General features: G+C 44.5%; 1 long non-coding RNA gene across 1 annotated transcript; it reads left to right on the forward strand.

Annotated features, from left to right (window-relative positions):
- Positions 1-2,886: 2,886 nt before the first annotated feature.
- LOC142140547 (uncharacterized) lies at positions 2,887-18,880 on the forward strand. Its single transcript, XR_012688539.1, has 3 exons — positions 2,887-3,057; positions 5,401-5,526; positions 18,166-18,880. It is a non-coding gene; the product is annotated as an uncharacterized LOC142140547 (long non-coding RNA).
- Positions 18,881-19,841: the final 961 nt, after the last annotated feature.

Genomic DNA, 19,841 nt, shown 5'->3' on the forward strand with positions numbered 1-19,841 from the left:
GCAGCCTATTCCTGTTACCCCCTAACTTACTATGCAGCCTATTCCCGTCACCACCTAACTTACTATGCAGCATATTCCCGTTACCTCCTATCTTACTGTACACCCCAACTTACCATGCAGCCTATTCCTGTTACCCCATAACTTACTGCACACCCTATTATTTATTGTTTAGTCATATAGTGTCCTAATTTAGTGTATTATTATTATTATTATTATTAATATTTATTTATAAGGCGCCACAAGGCATCCGCAGCGCCGTACAGAGACAAACAAAATTACAATACAATGGGAGACAGCACAGTACAGTAAACACAGCAATTCAGTAAGCTCAATGCACAGCTAGAGAGGGCGGGGAAGAGGGAGGGAGGATCCGCAAACTACGGGGCCCAAGAAGGAGGGCGCGGAAGACAGGGAGACCCCCAGGGGGGAGGAGGGAGCGAGAGTGGACGTGGGGTGGAGGACCCTCGAGGAGGAGGGCTAAGTAGCTGGAGAGCAGAGTTAGAAGTGGTGGAAACAGGAGGAGAGATGGCCCTGCTCAGAGGAGCGTACAATCTAAGGGGAGGGGTGGACAGACAGAGAGACGCAGGGGAGAGAGGGAGAGTAGGGGGACGGAGGCAGAAGATAAGGTAGGAAGTTAAGTGGGAGACAGAAAGGCTTTAAGAAAAAGGTGGGTATTTAGGGCCCGTTTGAAACTGGACAGATTAGGGGAAGTTCTGATGGAGGGAGGGAGCTTGTTCCAGTGGAGGGGGGCAGCGCGGGCGAAGTCTTGGATACGCGCGTGGGAGGAGGTTATAAGGGGGGAAGAGAGGCGACGGTCAGAGGCAGAACGGAGAGGGCGGGATGGAGCATGAATAGAGAGGAGGGTGGAGATGTAGGGCGCAGTGGAGTTGGCGAGGGCCTTGTAGGTGAGTGTGAGGAGCTTAAAGAGGATTCTGAAGGGGATGGGAGCCAGTGAAGGGCTAGGTAGAGGGGGGAGACAAAAGAGGAGCGGCGAGAGAGGAAAATAAGCCTAGCTGCAGCGTTAAGGACGGATCGAAGGGGATCGAGATGAGAGTGGGGGAGGCCAGTGAGGAGGAGGTTACAGTAGTCCAGGCGGGAGATGATCAGAGAGTGGATAAGGCATTTGGTGGCATCTTGGGAGAGGAAGGGCCGGATGCGAGCGATGTTACGCAGCTGGAAGCGGCAGGATTTAGCAAGAGAGAGAATGTGTGGGCCAAAGGAGAGAGAGGAGTCGAGGATGACACCAAGGCAGCGAAGTTGGGGCACAGGGGAGATAGAGGTGTTGTCGACAGTGATGGAGAGGTCAGAAGGGGATGGGGTATGAGAGGGACGAAAAACTATGAGCTCAGTTTTGGCAAGGTTAAGTTTGAGGAATCGAGAGGACATCCAGGAGGAGATGGCAGAGAGGCAGGTGGACACCCTAGAGAGGAGGGAGGGAGAGAGATCAGGAGAGGAGAGGTATAGTTGAGTGTCGTCAGCGTAAAGGTGGTAGCTGAAGCCGAAGGAGCTGATGAGTTCACCCAGGGAGGAGGTGTATAGAGAGAAGAGTAAGGGTCCCAGAACAGAGCCCTGGGAGACCCCGACTGGAAGGGTGGACGGGGGGGAGAGAGACCCAGTGGTGGTGACAGAGAAGGATTGGTCAGCAAGGTAAGAGGTAAGAGGTGAACCAGGACAGGACAGGTCCGGAGAGGCCAATAGACTGGAGGGTGTGGAGGAGGAGGGGGTGGTCAACGGTGTCGAGGGCTGTAGAGAGGTGAAGGAGGATGAGAAGGGAGAAGTGGCCCCTGGCTTTTGCAGAGAGGAGGTCATTGGTGACTTTAGCCAGGGCAGTTTCAGTGGAGTGGAGGGGGCGGAAACCAGACTGGAGAGGATCAAGGAGGGAGTATTCAGAAAGGTAGGAGGTGAGACGGCTGCAGACGAGCCTCTCGAGAATTTTGGAGGCAAAAGGGAGAAGAGATATGGGGCGATAGTTCGAGAGAGAAGTGGGGTCGAGATTAGGTTTCATGTTTCACTTTACATTCTGTTTACTGTACACCCTTCATAATGTGCACTGTGTCACTATACACCCTACACATTGTACACTGTAACTTATTGTACACACTACTAGTATTTATTCATATTGCACCTTCATTTACTCTCACTTTACACCCTAATTATAGTACCCTTAGTGGGCATCCTATTGTCACAGCTCACTGTACCTACCTGTGCATCCTACTTACTGTACGGTCTACTGCAAACCCTCTTCCCACCCTCCTTAATATTATGTACCCTCCTTTCTGTGTATAATATGTCTTTATTATAATACCTCAGTCCTTCCCTAACATCAGCTCCTGTTATTTCCAATCATGTCAGTGCTGAATCCAGCAGCACATTCATCCATCCTGACATCACACTGCTGGGGAACGTGTTACCCCGTCAGACTCACCTTTCTATACACCACTACCCTAAGAGCACAGTACAGTTTTTTTTTTTGATATTTTATTTTTATAGTTATATTTTTATTTATATTTATTTCATATATTTTATTGTTTTCTTTATTTTATTTTGAGCCATAAATATTTGAGAGTTATAGAACTTCAGCTTTAACATCGATTACCAACCACAGTGCACTGTACACGTAGGAGCTACGTACATTACAGGCTATAGACCCATTCATGTACTTAAGTCATAGACCCTGAGACGTAAAACTATTCCAGCTATAAAGATTACGAGCTGCAGGCAGCATGTAATAGGGATATAAAAAAATAAATAGAAGTACATGGATAATGGAACTAATACATCCAGCGGGACCTCCCTACAAGGACAATTGATACATTTCTCCTTATCACCAATAAAGGTATGCCCCGCCCCCTCCTCTCCTATTTTCCATTTTTCTCTTTACAGAGCCACACCTACCGGACCCCTCCTCTCGTAGTCCAAACCACACAAGACAGCTTCCACACTCCCACTATCACGTCGCCACAGAAATCTCCTACAAACCATAAATCCAGACCACCCACAAGTGCAGACATTCCAGGACCTCTCTCCAGGAGAAGATTTTCGGTGACTTTGCTCCAGGTAGTTACTGTGGAGTGCGGGTGGGGTAGAAGCCAGACAGGAGGGAGTTGTCACAATGGAAGCTGCTGAGATGGTTGTAGACAAACCGTTAAAGTATTTTGGAGGATAGAGATGGGGCACAAGTTAGAGAAGGAGGTGGGGGTCAAGATTAGGTTTTTTAAGAATGAACTATACATGAGCATGTTTGAAGGTTGAGGGGGAAGATGCCAGTGTAGAGGGATACATTGAAGAGGTGAGCAAGGTGGGAGCAGGCAGTGGTGGTGTGGGAGTGACGGAGGTGAGATGGGATGGGATCCTGGGGGGAGGATGAGGATAGTAGAAGAGAGTGGACCTCCTCGCCCATAGTGGAGTCTGGAGGGAGAAGTGTGCGCAGTGCTAGGAGGCAGAAAATAAATGGGAGGAGGAGATTCCATGTCTGATGTACTCAATTTACAAGTGATAAACGAGGCACAGTCAGTGGCAGTAAGAGAAGCCCGGATGGAGCAAAAGAGGGTGTTGAAGGTGGCAAAGTGGGGGTTGGGAGGAGATAAGAGAATTGAAGAAGGATTGTTTGGCGAGGGAGAGGGCTGAGCTGTAGGAGAAGAGTATGAACTTGAACAAGAAAGTCTGGCAAAAAACGAGATTTCCTCTAGTGGCGTTAGGCGGTAGAGATACATATTCATTATTTAAGGAACTGGTTCAATTTGGAGTGCCAAATTTTGTGTTTTAGAACGGAAAGTGGACAGAAGATTTGGGAACAGCAGAGTCAAGAGCGGGGTTAGGGGTATGGTTGTAGAAGGAGCCAGCGGGTTGGGGCAGACCAGGGTGGATAGAGACCTGAGTTTAAAAAAAGGAGAATAAAATAGTAGGATCAAGAATATGAAGACTACATCTACTGAGGGGTGATTTGAGCAAGTGTGGGGTGCAGGAGATGAGGGAAGGGAGAGGAGACAGTGATCAGAGAGTGGGAAGGGAGAGTTGGAGAAGTCAGAAACAACATATTGATGGGAGAAGACAGGGTCAAGGGAGTGAGGAGGAGAAAACAGTAGGATTAAGAGTATGAAGACTACACCTAGTAAGGGGTGATTTGCGCAAGGGAAGGTGGTGCAGGAAATGAGGAGAGTGTGAAGGTGATCAGAGGGTGGGAAGGGAGAGTTTTAGAAGTCACATGGTACATTCATGGGAGAAGAGACAGTCACCGGAGGGACCGAGACAGTGGGTGGGGAAGAGGTCCATTGTGAGAGGCCAAAGGAGGAAGAAGGTGCAAGAAGTTTGATGGATGCTGTATCAGGGGAGTTGTCAATAGGGATGTTAAAGTCACCCAGGATAACGGAGGGGAGGTCTGAGGAGAGGTAGAGGGGGAGCCAGGCTGCAAAGTTATCAAGAAATTTGGCGGTAGGGGTGGGGGTGGTAGATGACTGAACCGCAGAGATGGATGGGATAGAAGAGACGAATGGAGTGGACCTCATAGGCGTTAGGTTTTATATTTCATGTATCCACATTCCTAAAGTCTGAACAAAAACATATTTTGAGGTAATAAAATACATTAAAATTTTAACAATAATAACCAACTTTCTGACCCAGATCAGTGGCCGATCTCTGGCTTGTGGTGAGATGGGCGTACGGCTGAGCAGATCAGGGAAACACCTACAGAATTTAGGCGACCCTTGACAACCATGCCAGCGGCTGTAGAGGGCAGTGACCTGTCAGTAGCGCAGCGGCTCCACAGGAACAAGTTCTCAGCGTCCATAGAGGTTTTTTTTATTTTTTACCCCACAAACATTTAAAGCAGATAGAAAGGAAAGGATCCCCTCAGGATGTAATGAATGAGGGTGTAGTGTTTTTTAATTTGTTTGTTTGTTTTTTAAAAGTCTTCTTTTCCCCACAGTGACTGTTTTTTTACAGTATTTTTTTTTACAGTGTAAATACAGGTGCCAGTGGGCCCTGGATGCCAAGGCATGCTGGCGCTTGTAGTTCTGCACAAGCACTTTAGGGCTGCCAGGGCTTGCTGGGACAAGCAGGGTACCAGTGGGAAAATTCTACTTACATCTAAATCAGACCTTATTCTATCAGACAATATGAAACCATTATATATAGTAGATTATTAACGTCCTTGTGTAAGACCCTATTATAAAGGCAAATGAAAAGCCGGATGTCCTTCTGGTTTATATATGGATACTGTGTTGTATTATTATATAGACTTACAGCCTGTAAATGTAATGTAAGACACACTCACATTTTCGTGCACATGTTAATCTCTGGCTCCGCCCCCTTCTCACTTTAAAAAAAAAATATAAAAATAAAATACTGGATAATGATCCCTCCGCTCTGTCCACTGACATCAGGCTCTAATTGTCCCCCCAGGATGCTGTACACAGCCCAGTACTCTGGAGCCCCAAATTTACAGCTCAGAGGCGACCTGATCTGTTCCCTCAGATGGCGCAGCTACCAACGAGCAGGGGGAGGATTATATGAAGAATTATACAGAAAGTAAGCCAATGATAAAGGGGATTAATTATTGAGGATAAGGGGGGGTTAAGAACGGAGCATTAATTATTGAAAAATAATTATGGAGGATGAGGGGTTAATGATTGATGTATGGTCACTTTAAAAAAAAAAAATATCTCTTGGGCGCACACCCTAATAAGCCCCTTCTGTGTACGCCTAGGCATCGTTTCCTAACACCCCTGTGTACTAGCCCATATCATTTTGCTTTTATTGTCAAGTTGTTAATGGGAGTTTTCATGTTTGCATCATAATCCTGGAAAATGTGTCTAGACAATGGTTTTGGCTTCCAAGTTATCCTTTAATTCACATTATAAGCCCTGTGTATTGGCACAGATCAAGGCTCATTAAGGTACGGTCCCCTCGTAACTGAGAGAAGCGCATTACCAAATATCCTACAGCTCCATTCAGGAACAAATGTTGAATTTCTGGAAGTTTATTGGTCTTTTAACCCAAATGAAATCATCTTTACTCACTTGTCATGAGTTATACAGAAGTGAATGGTTTGTACCGGTACCCACAGGGACCTGTAGTACTATAACAAGCACCATATTAAAAGAAAAAGTCGTTCACTTTATTTTTAAGACAGTTTCCAGAAGAGATCTGATGTACAAGAAAGCTAAGGCTGCAGTCATTTCAGCTGCTGTGAGATCACTGGTCCCGCCCCTGTGTATGATTTTACCAATACTCAGTGTGAATTTCTGCAAATCAAGTCAACCAAATTGTCATTCAAACTCTGCCTGCTCAGGGAATCCCCCCTAACATAACAGCCTGCTGCAGAGGACCATGGTATGTTTTATTAGAATAAACACTCCAGTTAGTACATGTATATCATTCAGCTCAGTAACACAATCTTGTGTTACTGATATCTACATTAATGTCACTTGCTCTTTACAGTAGCAGTCCTTAGTAAATAACACCAATAGTCTGTATCAAATTCAAAGAATAATCAGAAGCTGTAATACCGTAAAATTCATTTTTTTATGATAAAGTTTGTTAGACCCAACACAAGCGGAACACAAATTTCTGCATATAAACATGAATACAGAGAGGTCACATTAAATCCATCACATATAATAATGTTATTAAGTAAGTGAAAATATTGAGCTGTAATAACTATAAAGGCCCTAAAATTCTGGATGTAATACAGAGTGCAGAAGATTTTACACAAAGGTCCATACACAAAATTATACACAAACCCCCATCCCACTTTTATGTACAGCCACAGACACATTATCGGAACATTGGGAATAAGAAGTTTGGCCAAATTCCTATCTATCAACTTTGACCTCACCTTTAATGGATTAAAAAGTTCTCTTCAAAATTTGAGTGATTGTGTTTACATTCAATTTCTGCATTATAAAACGCCCCATAGAAGATATGTTCAGGTTTGTGGGCTTTTTTCCCACCATTTAAAAGACATGTATGGTCTTTTGAAATGAAATCCCCCACTTATCTACAATTGTAGGTTAGATACAATACACTGGAGAGCGTATCTAACATGTAATATGAAATTGATGAAAGTAGCTTTAATTTTTTTTAAGGTTTAAAGAATATTAAAAATCTTCTTACCAGCATATTCTTGTGATAATCTGTAATTGCAGTTTATTGATAAATTCATGAGTTTATTATGGTACTAGTCCCTTTGTACAATATAATGTGTTCTATATAGCCAATGTAATATATATCTATTACAATTACAGCCACAAATCTTCTGCTATTGAATCAGATGAGTCCTCTAAAGAGAGTTTAGGGTTTGAATCATGGACTTTTCTATAGTTTGACAAATGTCAGAGTGTGTGTGCCATCATTAGTATATAGTTCCCTAAATCCCACCTTCACCAAGTAAGATAATTTTGGAATTACTTTCTGTAAAAAGACCATTTGAGAAGAAAACCCTCCAGGATTTGGTGGAGTTAATGTTCTATCCTACGTTCTATCCTAGGTGAGCACCAATTACCACTGATGATTACACATATTACATTTTGTTTGATGCTCCGGTCCAACAGTGAGGAGTCTGATTTTCCAAGTTCTTTCTCCAGAATGCTGCTATTTCTAGACTATAAAAGTAAAATCTCCTAAATTATCCGTATTATTCCTTAACACAGAAATACTTTATGAAAATACAGGTATTATCATCATTATCTATAACACTCAGTCAGGGTAATTTCCTACTATAATTTAATATCACACGTTGATATAGTCCAGCTCACTAATCTCTATATAGGAGTGTTTGAAGTATATATGTAGTTGCTCATTTAGGGCCAACCTGCTATTCTACGGGCGATATATTGATGAAATATTTGTATGGGAACGGGAAAATAACACTATAAATGATTTCACTGCTCACTTGAGTAATTTTCTTTATTATTTAAACCAGTATTTTAAAACCTGGGTTAGACACAAATCAAAAGGCCAAATTAGTAGGACCCATTATCAGGATGAGGAGTTAGCCTGGAACTGGCTAATCAGACGTTAACCTTCAAAGAGGATTCCCAGAAAGCAGCCGTCAAGGAGGATTCTAAGTTGGATAGAAATGTCTTTCTTCTGGGTAACGTTCATAGAACAGATACTACCACACTATCGGTAGGTATTTAGCCTTAATTTCCAAATTCAACAAAACCCTTCAAAATGTTAAATAGATAAAGGAGCGCTGTCCCTATATTGAAACTAACACCTGATCTTCCAGAGATCCAAGGATTTCTTGGGGAAACATTTTAGCTTCTAGCTTTTATTAGGATAAAAAGTGTCACATCTACAATTATTGAGTAAACTTACTAACTGGGTACCACTGAAACCTGAAGGGTGCCACAAGCACTGTACAGATATTTGTTTGGCTTTTAAACATTAAGAACAGGACTTTGAAATCAAACCATAAAAAGTAATGAGAGAATAAAAATTCATTAATTTGTCAATGTACAGATCAGGTAAGCAGGACAGACATGAACAATACAGGAAACCCACAGTTTATCCAGTCATTGATCATGTATAATCCATAATAAAGACCAGGGGGTAAATGTTTAAAGCTGAGAGTTTTCCAGGCGGGTTTGAATTTGATTCTAGTTATAATTTATTTTGTACATTCTACAAAATGACAGCTAGAATCTGATTGGTTGCTATAGACAACATCTCCACTTCTCAAACCCAGCGGAAAACTCTCAGCTTGATACATTTACCCCCTGGTCACATTTATATGTTAAATAATACGCTTCAAAAAGTTATAAATAAACTTAGTCAAAACTAAAGGGAGATACATCAGCTATTGTGGCACCAATTATATGTTGTCATGATTGAGGATGTAAGACGGTACCTACTTGCTGGTATTGGCAGTACTGAGCTAGGAGGTGCGGAGTCTAATGCACCCAGGTTTTCGCCAGAGACCCCGGCAAGGAGGTATGAACTTTGCTGCAAGGGACGCGCAGTTTGCGGTTCTCCAAGACAGATACCTGCAAAGTAGTTGAAGTAGTCAAAGTTGAAGACAGCTGGGGGATCCAAAGGGGGAGTCAAATGATCTGGAATGAGAAGCCAGGAGAAAAGGTGCAGACAAAATGTAATCCAAGAGAGTAGAATCATGTCCTGTTACGTGGCATTGAATTTTTCCAGAAGGTGAGGGGAATGAAGGTCTCTCTTGTTCACCTAAGACCACTCCTCCGGATCAAATCCTTTCCAATGGAAAAGATACTGAGTCTGACCTCGAAAGATGGGGAAGTCAAGGAGATGACTAACCTCATACTCATCACCAGAGGTTGTTCTGATGGGGGATGGTCGAGAGGGTTCCTGAAAGACCTCATTAAGCACCAATGGTTTGAGTAGGGAAATACGAAAAGAGTTGAAGATTCTGAGGGAGGGGGTAAACAGAGTTTATAAGCCACAGTGTTAATGGCCTGAATGATACGAGCTGAGAAGGCCAAGAGCCAACTTCAAGGGAGGGAGCTCAGAGCTTCAAATTGTGGTTGGAAAGCCAGACTTTATCACCAATGTGAAGGGCAGGAAAGACTCTCCGACGGAAGTCTGCGGACTGTTTTTAAGCCATGGGGTTGAGGCCAGTTAAGGATAGTCCCTATGTTCTCTGGATATCTCTGCAGCCCAAATCCGGAGACCAGATATCCCAAGAATGGCACTTGTGGAGACTCAAAAAGGTACTTCTCCAGTTTACAATAAAGATTATGTAGGCGCGGATGGGAGAGAACCTCTTTTACATGAGAAAGATGAGACGGCAGATCTTGAGAGAATATCAGGATGTCATCCAAATATACTATCACGGAATGGTATAGTAAGTCTTGAAAAATATCACTATTGAAGGCTTCAAAATCTGCTGGGGATTTGCAAAGGCCAAAGGGTATGTGTTACGGTTTAGGAATTTGGATCCTAGGTTTGCCTAGATTAGCACTGCTCCAGTGAGGCGCAAAGTGTAAAGGGGAGACAGTCTTCACCAGAGGCCGCCGCAATGTGGTTTAGTCTTAGCAGCGTCTAACGCTCAGGTCGCGGGCCTCACTGAGAGTACCAGGCGAAACCCTATAAGGGAATATACAAGAGAGGTCAGCGATAGCAGATAACAGGTACTGAAGGAATGGTGAAGAGTCAGCTCAGCGGACAACAGATTACCACTGGGATAGTGGCACAGTTCACGGATGAGTGTCAGCACTGCGGACAACAGGTTATTGCAGAAATGATGGAGAGTCAGCACAGTGGACAACAGATTACCACTGGGATATTGTTGGAGTTCACGGATAAGTGTCAGCTCTGTGGACACGAGGTTACTGCAGGAGCGATGAAGAGTCAGCTCAGCGGACAACAGGTTACTGTAGAAATGATGGAGAGTCAGCACAGCGGATTACCACTAGGATAGTGGCAGAGTTCACAGATGACTGTTAGCTCTGTGGACAACAGGTTACTGCAGGAAACAATCCAAAGAAGAGAATACACCCAGCAGGAGCAAAGGAGCCACGTCTAGTACCTAGCAGGTAACCTGAAGAACAGGCATCAAATGCAGGAAGAGGTGCCTTTTGAATTTGGAGCCAAAATGAGTCAGCCAATAGGAAACAAGCAGAAGAGGCATGCGCAGACCCAAAATGAACATGGTGGCGGCCCTGGTACGGAGCGAGCTGTCAGCGGGCATCAGGTAAATGTGCCTGGTGTGGGCAACCCGACTGCCTGGTGTGACAGCATGACTAGATACTTGTAATGCCCATCCCGAGTATTAAAGGCAGTTTTCCATTCGTCCCCTCGGCGTATACGAATGAGGTTGTAAGCTCCCCTGAGATCGAAACTTTTGCTTTGGGTATCCGGTCAAATAATTCTGAGATGCCTGGTAAAGGGTAATGGTGCTTAATTGTGATAGCGTTCAACTGCTGGTAATCGATTCACAGCCGTAAAGAACAGTCTTTCTTCTTAATGAAGAAGAACCCTGCTCCCATGGTTGAGGAGGACTTGCGAATGAAGCCCCGTAGTAAGTTCTCAGAGATATCCTGTGACACGGCCTGAGTCTCAGGAAGAGATAGAGGGTAGGATCTTCCCTTAGGAATGGTTTTCCCCAGAACAAGATCTATAGGAAAGTCCCAGGGGCGATGAGGTGGCAGTTTTTCAGATGCTGATTTGCTGAAATGTGGCAATCCCACCAGATGTGTAGGTGAGCACCCGGTCTGCCACAGCCTCGCCAGCACCTGTATAATGGTGTTGGGAAAATGAGGTGAAGTTTAGTTGAGACTAGATACCATCTCCAGTATACTTTATAAGCCATTTCCCTGACACTCGCTTTGATGGATGCTTTGGCCACTCGTTTCCGAATTGCTGACCATCCCTCGCTATCCAGGCCTAGTCCAAGGTCCCCCACTCATGCGTCCTCATGGGTATCTAAAGGAGGTAAGTTTAGCTTGAGAAGGTAGCGGTATAGCATTGAAATGTTTCCTCTACGCCCCAATAAACAGATACAATTACGCTCTAAGGGCAGCAATACTCTGAATTTTTTAGTATGTGCTGGTGAATAGATAAATCTACGGATCTGTAAGTATGAAAAATACAGGGATGCTGGAAGACTGCGTCATGTGGAGAGATCTGTGAATGTGGGAGGACCAAATGCACCCATTATATGGAGAAACCGGTCTATCTTTCTTTATCTCCTTGGTAGAGTCATAGAGTCTACATTACCTGGAGAGAAGCGGAGGTGCCTCCATATTGGAGTCAGAGGAGAGGGATATGGGGCCAATTTGAAGAGAGTGTTCATAGAATCCCAGATTAGGAGAGGAAATCAGATTGTGGGTCATTCATATGTACGATGTACGAATGCAACGGGGCCTTCGTGGTCATGGTATTCTTGTTATCCACCCATTTTTCAAATCCGGGTTAATATGCCACAAAATCACATGGTGTAATTGGGTAGCTTAGTAATAGAGAGAAGGGGGAGACCAAGCCCTACTTCATCAGCAGATTCCGCTAGGGCAGCGCGCTTCAGTCTGGGCCTCTTGCCTCCCCATATAAATTTGCCACATGCCGTCTGCGGTGCCGCCAGAGCGGGATGGAGAGCTCAGACTGGTAATTTGTTCTTTTCCCCAGAACAAGATCTATAGGACAGTCCCACGGGCGATGAGGCGCCAGTTTTTCAGATGCTGATTTGCTGAAAACATCACAGAAGGATGTGTAGACAGCAGGCAAGATAGGCTTGGAAGAGATGATGTGACAAGTAGTGTGGAAAATGGAGGGAATAACTGGACATTGTTGAGACATTGTTTGCATTGAGGTCCCCAAGAGGTGACTTGTGCGTAGTGCCAGTCAAACTGTGGAGAATGAAGTCTAAGCCAGGGCAACTCCAGAATGATGGGATTGATGGACTGTGGTAAAACTAGGAACTTAATCCACTTGTCATGTAAAACTCCTACCAGCGGCCAGATAGGGTAGATAATGCTTGTGATGGAACCAATGGATACACAGTTACCATCGACTGCAGTAAGAGACAACAGCTGCGGCAATGATTGCACAGGCAGATGGAGTCCAGACACCAGAGCAGCAGAGACAAAATTCCCGGCAGACACTATACACTTGACCCTCTTGACACTAAGAGTGTGAAGAGTGACTGGCATAAAAAATTCTGGGTTGTTCGTGGAGTAGGAATAAGAAGAGTTTATGCTGGTCCACCATGACCCACATCTTATTGAACCCACAAGTTACAGGTATGACTGTAAAAAAGTCCATGGAAAATCTTGACCAGGGACAATCAAGAGTAGGAAGAGGAAGAAGTAATCCCAAAGGTGGTCATCTGGAAACCTTGTGCCGGACACAGGTGTCACAGGCCAGGACAAACTTGTGGACACCTAGACAGAGTGTGGGCAACCAGTAGTGTCGAGAAAGAAAAGCAAGGGTCTTCTTGACTACAGCATGCCCAGAAAACTTGCAGTTGTGGGCCCACCTTAAGGCCTTGAGACAGAGATGAGGATTTAAGAAGGAATGATCAACAGGAGGAGTACTGATAGAAGCTCAAGTCAAGGCGGTGGGATCGACAATTGTAATTGTGAAAGCACCGGGAAGGAGCATAAGCCCGGGAAGGTAAGAAGGCACCTACTTGCTGGGATTGGTGCTATTGAGCTAGGAGGTGCTGAGTCTAAAGTGCATCTGGTTCTCGCCAGTAACCCCCCCCCCCCAAGAAAGGTATGGGCTTTGCTACAAGGGACGAGCAGGTCCAAAACAGTTACTTACGGAGTAGTTGGTCAGATGGTCAGAGTTCAGGCCAGGTGTGAAGCAAAGGGTGATCCAAATTGGTAGTCAAATGATCAGCCAGGAGAGAAGGTGCAGCCAAAACGTAATCCAAGAGAGTATTCAGTAGTGGAGCTAGGTCAAAACCAAAGGGAACACAGATGCAGGGAAGTGTCACAGGAGTAATGCTGGAGTATTGGAGATCAAATACTCTGGCAGAGATAAGGTAATCTCTGCCAAAGTTCATAATCACGTCCTGTTGCCTGGTGAGCAACCAGCCGCGACCTGGGAGGAGGAAACAGGCAGCCGTTCCTGCATGAGTGGAGAGAAGCAGGAATGGTGCCTGACATATGTGTTTTGTACTTTCAAATATTTGGTCTCAAAAGCTGGTTTTTGGCTCCATTTTGGAGCCCCAGATGTAGTGGAAGACTGTCCTTGTGATGGTCTTGCAGACGGCAGCAAGAGGTGGCCAAGCTTGGGCCGTGTACTGCACAACGGGAAGGATCTCATTGCAGAGCACCAGTGCTTTCCCTTCGATGGTGAGGTCTCTGAGGCTCCATAAACTGATTTTCTTTGTCTCACTGTCACCAGTCTTTCCTCCCAACACTTCACAGCCGCCTCCTCACCACCAAACCAAACTCCAAGAATCTTGATGAAGTCCCACTTGATTGTGAAGGGGAATGCAGCGGGGGATGACAGGTGCCACTGCCCGAATAGCATTGCCCCCCACAGTTGACCTTTGCCCCTGAAGCTCGGCCAAAGTTCTCGCAGATCTGAACGAGTGCTGTCACTGACGCTGGTCAGCGCAGAAGGCAGGGATGTCATCCATGTAGAGCGAACACTTGGCCTCTAGACGGTCTGGGCCCGGTGCGGTGATGCCTCATATCTCTGGATTCTGTCTGATGCACATCATGAAGAGCTCTATACAAGAAATAGGAGAGGTAATAGAGAGCAGCCTTGTCCGACCCCAGACATAGCAGGAAAGGGGTCAGTCTTCCAGCCGTTCACCAACACTGAGCTGTAATTATCAAGGTAACCAGGTTAATATATGAACAAAACATTTCTTCCAAGCCAAACCTACACATTTACTCCTGAGAAACATGACCAAAGGCCTTCTCCTGACCAAGACTGACCAGGGCCACATGTGTATGGGGATCTTTGATGTAATGGACCTTGTCCCTCAGCAAGTCTGATCTGGATGAACAATCTGCCCAATGACAACCTTTAGCCTGTTGGCTAGTACCTTGGTGGGGATCTTGTAGTCCACGTTCAGGAGAGAGATGACTTAAACAGGATTGCAATCAGTCCCTCTCTCAGAGTAGGAGGCATTCTGCCCGCCACCGCCATCTCCTCGTACAGCTCTAGCCGATCTGGACCAATAAGGTCCCACAGCGCTACATAGAGTTGACCTAATAACACAGTTGATGCCATTATCGATGACTCTTTAACCCTGTCTATATTATGGTGTGGACCATATAAACTTTGATCATGTAACTGTCAAACATATTTATCACTCCCATTTTCAATATAAGTGAAAGGGGGACTAATATTTTGTTGGTAACAGATGTAATGTCCATTAAAATGACATAAACTACATCTATTAGATAGAGCTAATTCCTATTATCTGCTATTAGCGTGTGTCCCTTTAAATCTTACTAATTATTTTGTATTCCCTTAGGTTTATTTCAGATCTCTATATTTTGAGGGGGGCGTGCAAAATGCTCCATACAGAACCGAGGTCAGGATCATTGAGGGTAACAAGCATACACAATCATTTTTATTTTTTTTGCATTACAACTAACAAACGTTCATTTTAAATCTGTGTCAACAAAAATCAATTATTCGGAAATACAAACATTGCTCAAGTGCTCTATAGCTATTATTGCAAGTTTCACTTCTTCAGTAGAGGGCATTTCTACTCTTCCTAATTATCAGGGGCGCTCGGTCAGACCGCTATTAGGGCCGGGGGGTAGGCTGGCCGGCCGCCCCCCGGGTGCAATATAGCACATTTTCACCGGCGGCCGCATCTGATGCAATCAGATGCGGCCGCTTCAGCGCACAGAGGGCCGCATCACATGACAGGTGATGCGGCCGCGTCATCAATGCGATGCAATGCGGCCGTCTGTGTACCCCCCGGCCATCCCTCTCCCAGCCCGCGCCTGCTAATTATGCACTAATTATGGTGCTATTTTCTTTTAAATTGCAATACCCATCAGTTATTCTTTGCTTTAGTCTATGGAACTTGTGTTTTTTGTTTTTTTTTTAAATCTCTTTATTTTCATACTTTGTGCAATGGACAACATTGTAGAACAAGTACAGTGAGAGAAAACAATATGACATAGATTTTGGTTCCACAATATATCTTAAGAACGGGGTTTAAATATAACAAAGCGTTTTTTCTGATAATATTGTAAAGGAGGAGAGACTAGGGGGAGAGTCTGGAAGAAAGGGAAAGGAAGAGGTACAAAGGGAACTGGGGAGCCGTGTAGTCTGTACCATGGGGTCCATGTCTCATGAAATTGGGAAGAGTGTCGTTAAGGAGGACTGTGATGTACTCCATGGATGATATGTGCCATAATCAATGTATTAGTTTTGTTTGGTAGGTGGAAGCGTCTTTTTCCAAGCCCATCAATAATTTACAAGCTTGACTAATCTGCAGTGTTAGATGGCCCGCTGTTTTGCTTATCGATGGGGCAATTGTGGGGTCTCTGGGGATATGAACAGCTGTGAGTTGGTGGAGAAGGGTCAGTTCAGTATTCCGCAATGGTTGGATAATGGGGCAATCCCACGAGATGTGTAGGTGAGTACCCGGCCTGCCACAGCCTCGCCAGCACCTGTATAATGGTGCTGGGAAAATGTGAAGTTTCGTTGGGACTAGATACCATCTCCAGTATACTTTATAAGCCGTTTCCCTGACACTCACATTGATGGATGCCTTGGCCACTCGTTTCCGAATTGCTGACCATCCCTCACTATCCAGGCCCAGTCCAAGGTCCCCCTCCCAGGCCTCCTCGTGGGGATCTACAGGAGGTAAGTTTAGCTTGAGAAGATAGCGGTATAGCATTGAAATATTTCCTCTACGCCCACTGTATAGATACAATTACGCTCAAAGAGCAGTAATAGTCTGAGTTTTTTTAGTATGTGATAGATAAAGCTACTGTAAGTATGAAAAATACAGGGATGCTGGAAGACCGTGTCTCGCCGAGAGATCTGCGAATGTGGGGACATTTTCATACAAAACACATACAATATATAAAAATAAAAAGTACATTTTCAATTACGTAAGTTGGCGCCTGCACCACTAATTGACATACATTTATACAATGAATTATTTCTACGTGATCCAGCCACAACTAGGCTACAAATTAATTTACTCTGATATCTTGTGTGACTATTTGGTATTTAGCCCAGGTTCTCTCTGGCCTCTCAAGAATCTGTTTTTCTTTTTAAAATTGTTTGCAGTTGCTTTATATCATGTTAAATTTCCACCCACTTTATTAGGGTGTTGGAGCCATCTAGTGGCTATGTTAGGTTATGCCTCAGACCTTTGTGGGCACGTTAATATTTACTAGAGTGCTTATTAAGTGTGAAGGTATCTCTAAATTTGTAATAGTGATTTATTACATGATCGTAAGTGATCTCATTTGTGATGATTTTTAACTGTTAATTGAGTTTGTTATATACTTGCTGTGACAGGATGGACCTCCTATTACACCCTGTCTGTTACGTTGCTGGGGAACGTTTGGTTCTGCCTTGTCACCATCCCCTTTTCTTTATCCCAAATGCGACTTCTAACCGCAGTAGGAGGGGCTAATGCTGCTGCCACCACTAGACTCCTTTGCGGCATTTGCTTCAAGATCCTGCTTTGACGCCTACTTACCTGCTGTAATTCCTGTGACCTACAGATTAGACCCAAATCCATTCCGTTCCAGGCTGTTCTGAGGTTTGGACCCAGCTTTCCGGTACCAACACTCTGCCTGCTACCTGCAGCTCTGGTCAGTGTGATAGGCCAGGGGGAACCATCCACAGCAATCCTAATCTAAAAGGAAGAGGTCAGGGGTACCAGCCCACGTGCCCAACAAAGGGGTACACCAGCAGCAAGAGTTATCCAGAAGGACGCGGTTCTGAATGTCATTAAGGAGTCCAGTGGTGGCAGCAGCTTAAGACCCTCCTACTGCGATAAGAGGGCGCATTTGGGATAAAGAACAGGGGACAGTGGCAAAGTAACCCCAGCTGGTCCCCAGCAACAACAAACAGGGTGGCAGAGGAGGTGTATCCTGTCACAGTAACATATATAGTGACTGTCACTGAGGTGAATTTACAGGACACAAAATACAACTCAACATTCAGCAACACAAGACAGTAACCCACACACAGCAGAACTAAACGGGGTCACCCAATGGAAGAACAGAACTCTGACTGAAATGATCAGATGTTAACAGACTCAGGACTATCTGAAAAATATTGGGGCTAAGACACAATGACAGCCACTTATTTACAGAACAGTGGAGAAAACTCTGTATGAAGTATGGTACGGCCAGAAACCTAGGATAAAACAGATTTTTTTACTTTTCGGGTGTAAAGCATTTGGCTACATTACTACAGAAAGATGCAGTAAGCTGCAGAACTGGGCAGTGGAAGGATTCTTGTTCAGCACAGCGAATATTCCAAAGCAGATCGAACTGTCACTATTGAGGGTGTCTGAATAGGTGGGAAATATATTAATTCATGCAAAGATGAAGAATTTCTCTATCATTACAGAGTCTGGAAAAGGTTTATTCTATGGGCAAAGGATCCTGTGTCTGACAGTGGTCTGGTTATTTTAGAGTTCCTTAAAGATGGTTTTGTTATAGGACTGGCTCTACTTTGAAAGTACAGATATCTGCCCTCAGTATTCTTCTTGCTGCCAAGCTGACACCTCAAAGTCTTGTTTTTCAGTTTTGTCCGGCAGTAGAATGATTACGGCGAAGAATAAAACCGTTTCTAGCACCTGGGGATCTCCATATTGTTTTGATGCCTTAACTTCGGATCCATTCGAACCACTACAAGACATTCCTATCAAGTGGCTCATTCTCAAAGTATTAGCCTGCCAAGTGGGAGATCTACATGCTTTGTGCAGTGAAGAACCCTTCTAACACATCTATACATATAGATTGGTTTTAAGGCCTAATCTGGATTATTTGTCTTCCTTCCATATCAATCGTTAGTTCTGCCCTCTCCCTGTGCCCATCTAATTACTAAGAGGGAAGAACTACTTCATACTCTAGACGTAGTCAGAGCAATATCTATTTACATCACTAGACCATAAGCTCTCAGGAAAACAAAGCTCCCTTTGTACTTCCCAGAGGTTCCCGCAGGGGGGTGGGGGGGAGCTCCTTCGAAACCCACGTTGACAAGATGGATCAAGGGACTGCACAGCCCTACAAGGGAACGGGTGTGAAGTGACTCAACTGTGGCACACTCAACGAGGGCTGTGGCTACTTCCTGGGCACACAGGGCCCAGACATCAGCTATCAACATCTGCAATGCAGCTGGGTGGTCACAATACTTCTACTAGACGTGTCAGCTTCTGCTGATGTGCAGTTTGGGAGAAAGATTCTCTAACAAACCTTTGTGTGTTGATTTGTGTGCCCACCCTACTATTGATACATCCCAGTGTGGGGACCACCATGGAATATTTCAAGGAAAGGAAGTTAATGGTGAGTGGAATCCTCCAATTTTTTTTTTGGCGGATGAACAACAGGTGCCAGCAAGCCCTGGATGTCAAGGCATGCTGGTTCTTGTGGTTCTACAAATGCACTTTAAGGCTGGCGGAGCCAGCAGGGCACCAGCGATAAAATGCTACTTGCATCTAAACGAGACCCTATTCTATCAGTCATTATGAAACCATTATCTATAGAACATTAATTTAACACAGAATATTAACATCCTCATGTCAGACCCTATTAGAGCCACAGATGAAAGGGGGACGTCCTTCTGGTATATTTGGACACTTTTGTCATCATATAGAGCATGTAAATATAACATCACATTTTCTTCACCTTAATCTCAGGCTCCGTCCCCTTCTCATACAAAATAAAATACTGGAGTAATGATCCCTCCACCGGCATCAGACTAATTGACCCTCCAGGATGCTGTAGGGAGAGCCCAGGAGGCCCAAATTTACAGCTCAGGGGACCTGGTCTGTCCTCCAGATGAAGCAGCTATAAGTGAGCAGGGGAGGATTATAAGATTACATATAAAGTCAGTCAGTAATAAAAGGGGAATTATAATTGAGGATGAGGGGTTAATAATTGATGTCAACTTCTTAAACACGATTCCATGGGTGCACACCCCAATAAGCACCTTCTGTGTACCCCTAGGAATCTGTTCCCCAACCCCCCGGTGTACTAGTCCAAATCATTGGACTTTTCTTGTTTGCATCATTCCTGGAAAATGTGTCTAGACAACGGCTTTAGCTCCCTGGATCTAATAATTCACAAGATATGCCCTATGTATGGGCACATATGAAGGCTCTGTAAAAATGTATGCCACCCTCATAACAGAGAAGTGCATTACCAAATATCCTATATTTCACCAATCCCCAGTGTGAATGTCTACAAAGCAAGTCTGCC

The sequence above is a fragment of the Mixophyes fleayi genome, chromosome 2, assembly GCF_038048845.1.
Source record: "Mixophyes fleayi isolate aMixFle1 chromosome 2, aMixFle1.hap1, whole genome shotgun sequence".
Classification (NCBI taxonomy): domain Eukaryota; kingdom Metazoa; phylum Chordata; class Amphibia; order Anura; family Limnodynastidae; genus Mixophyes; species Mixophyes fleayi.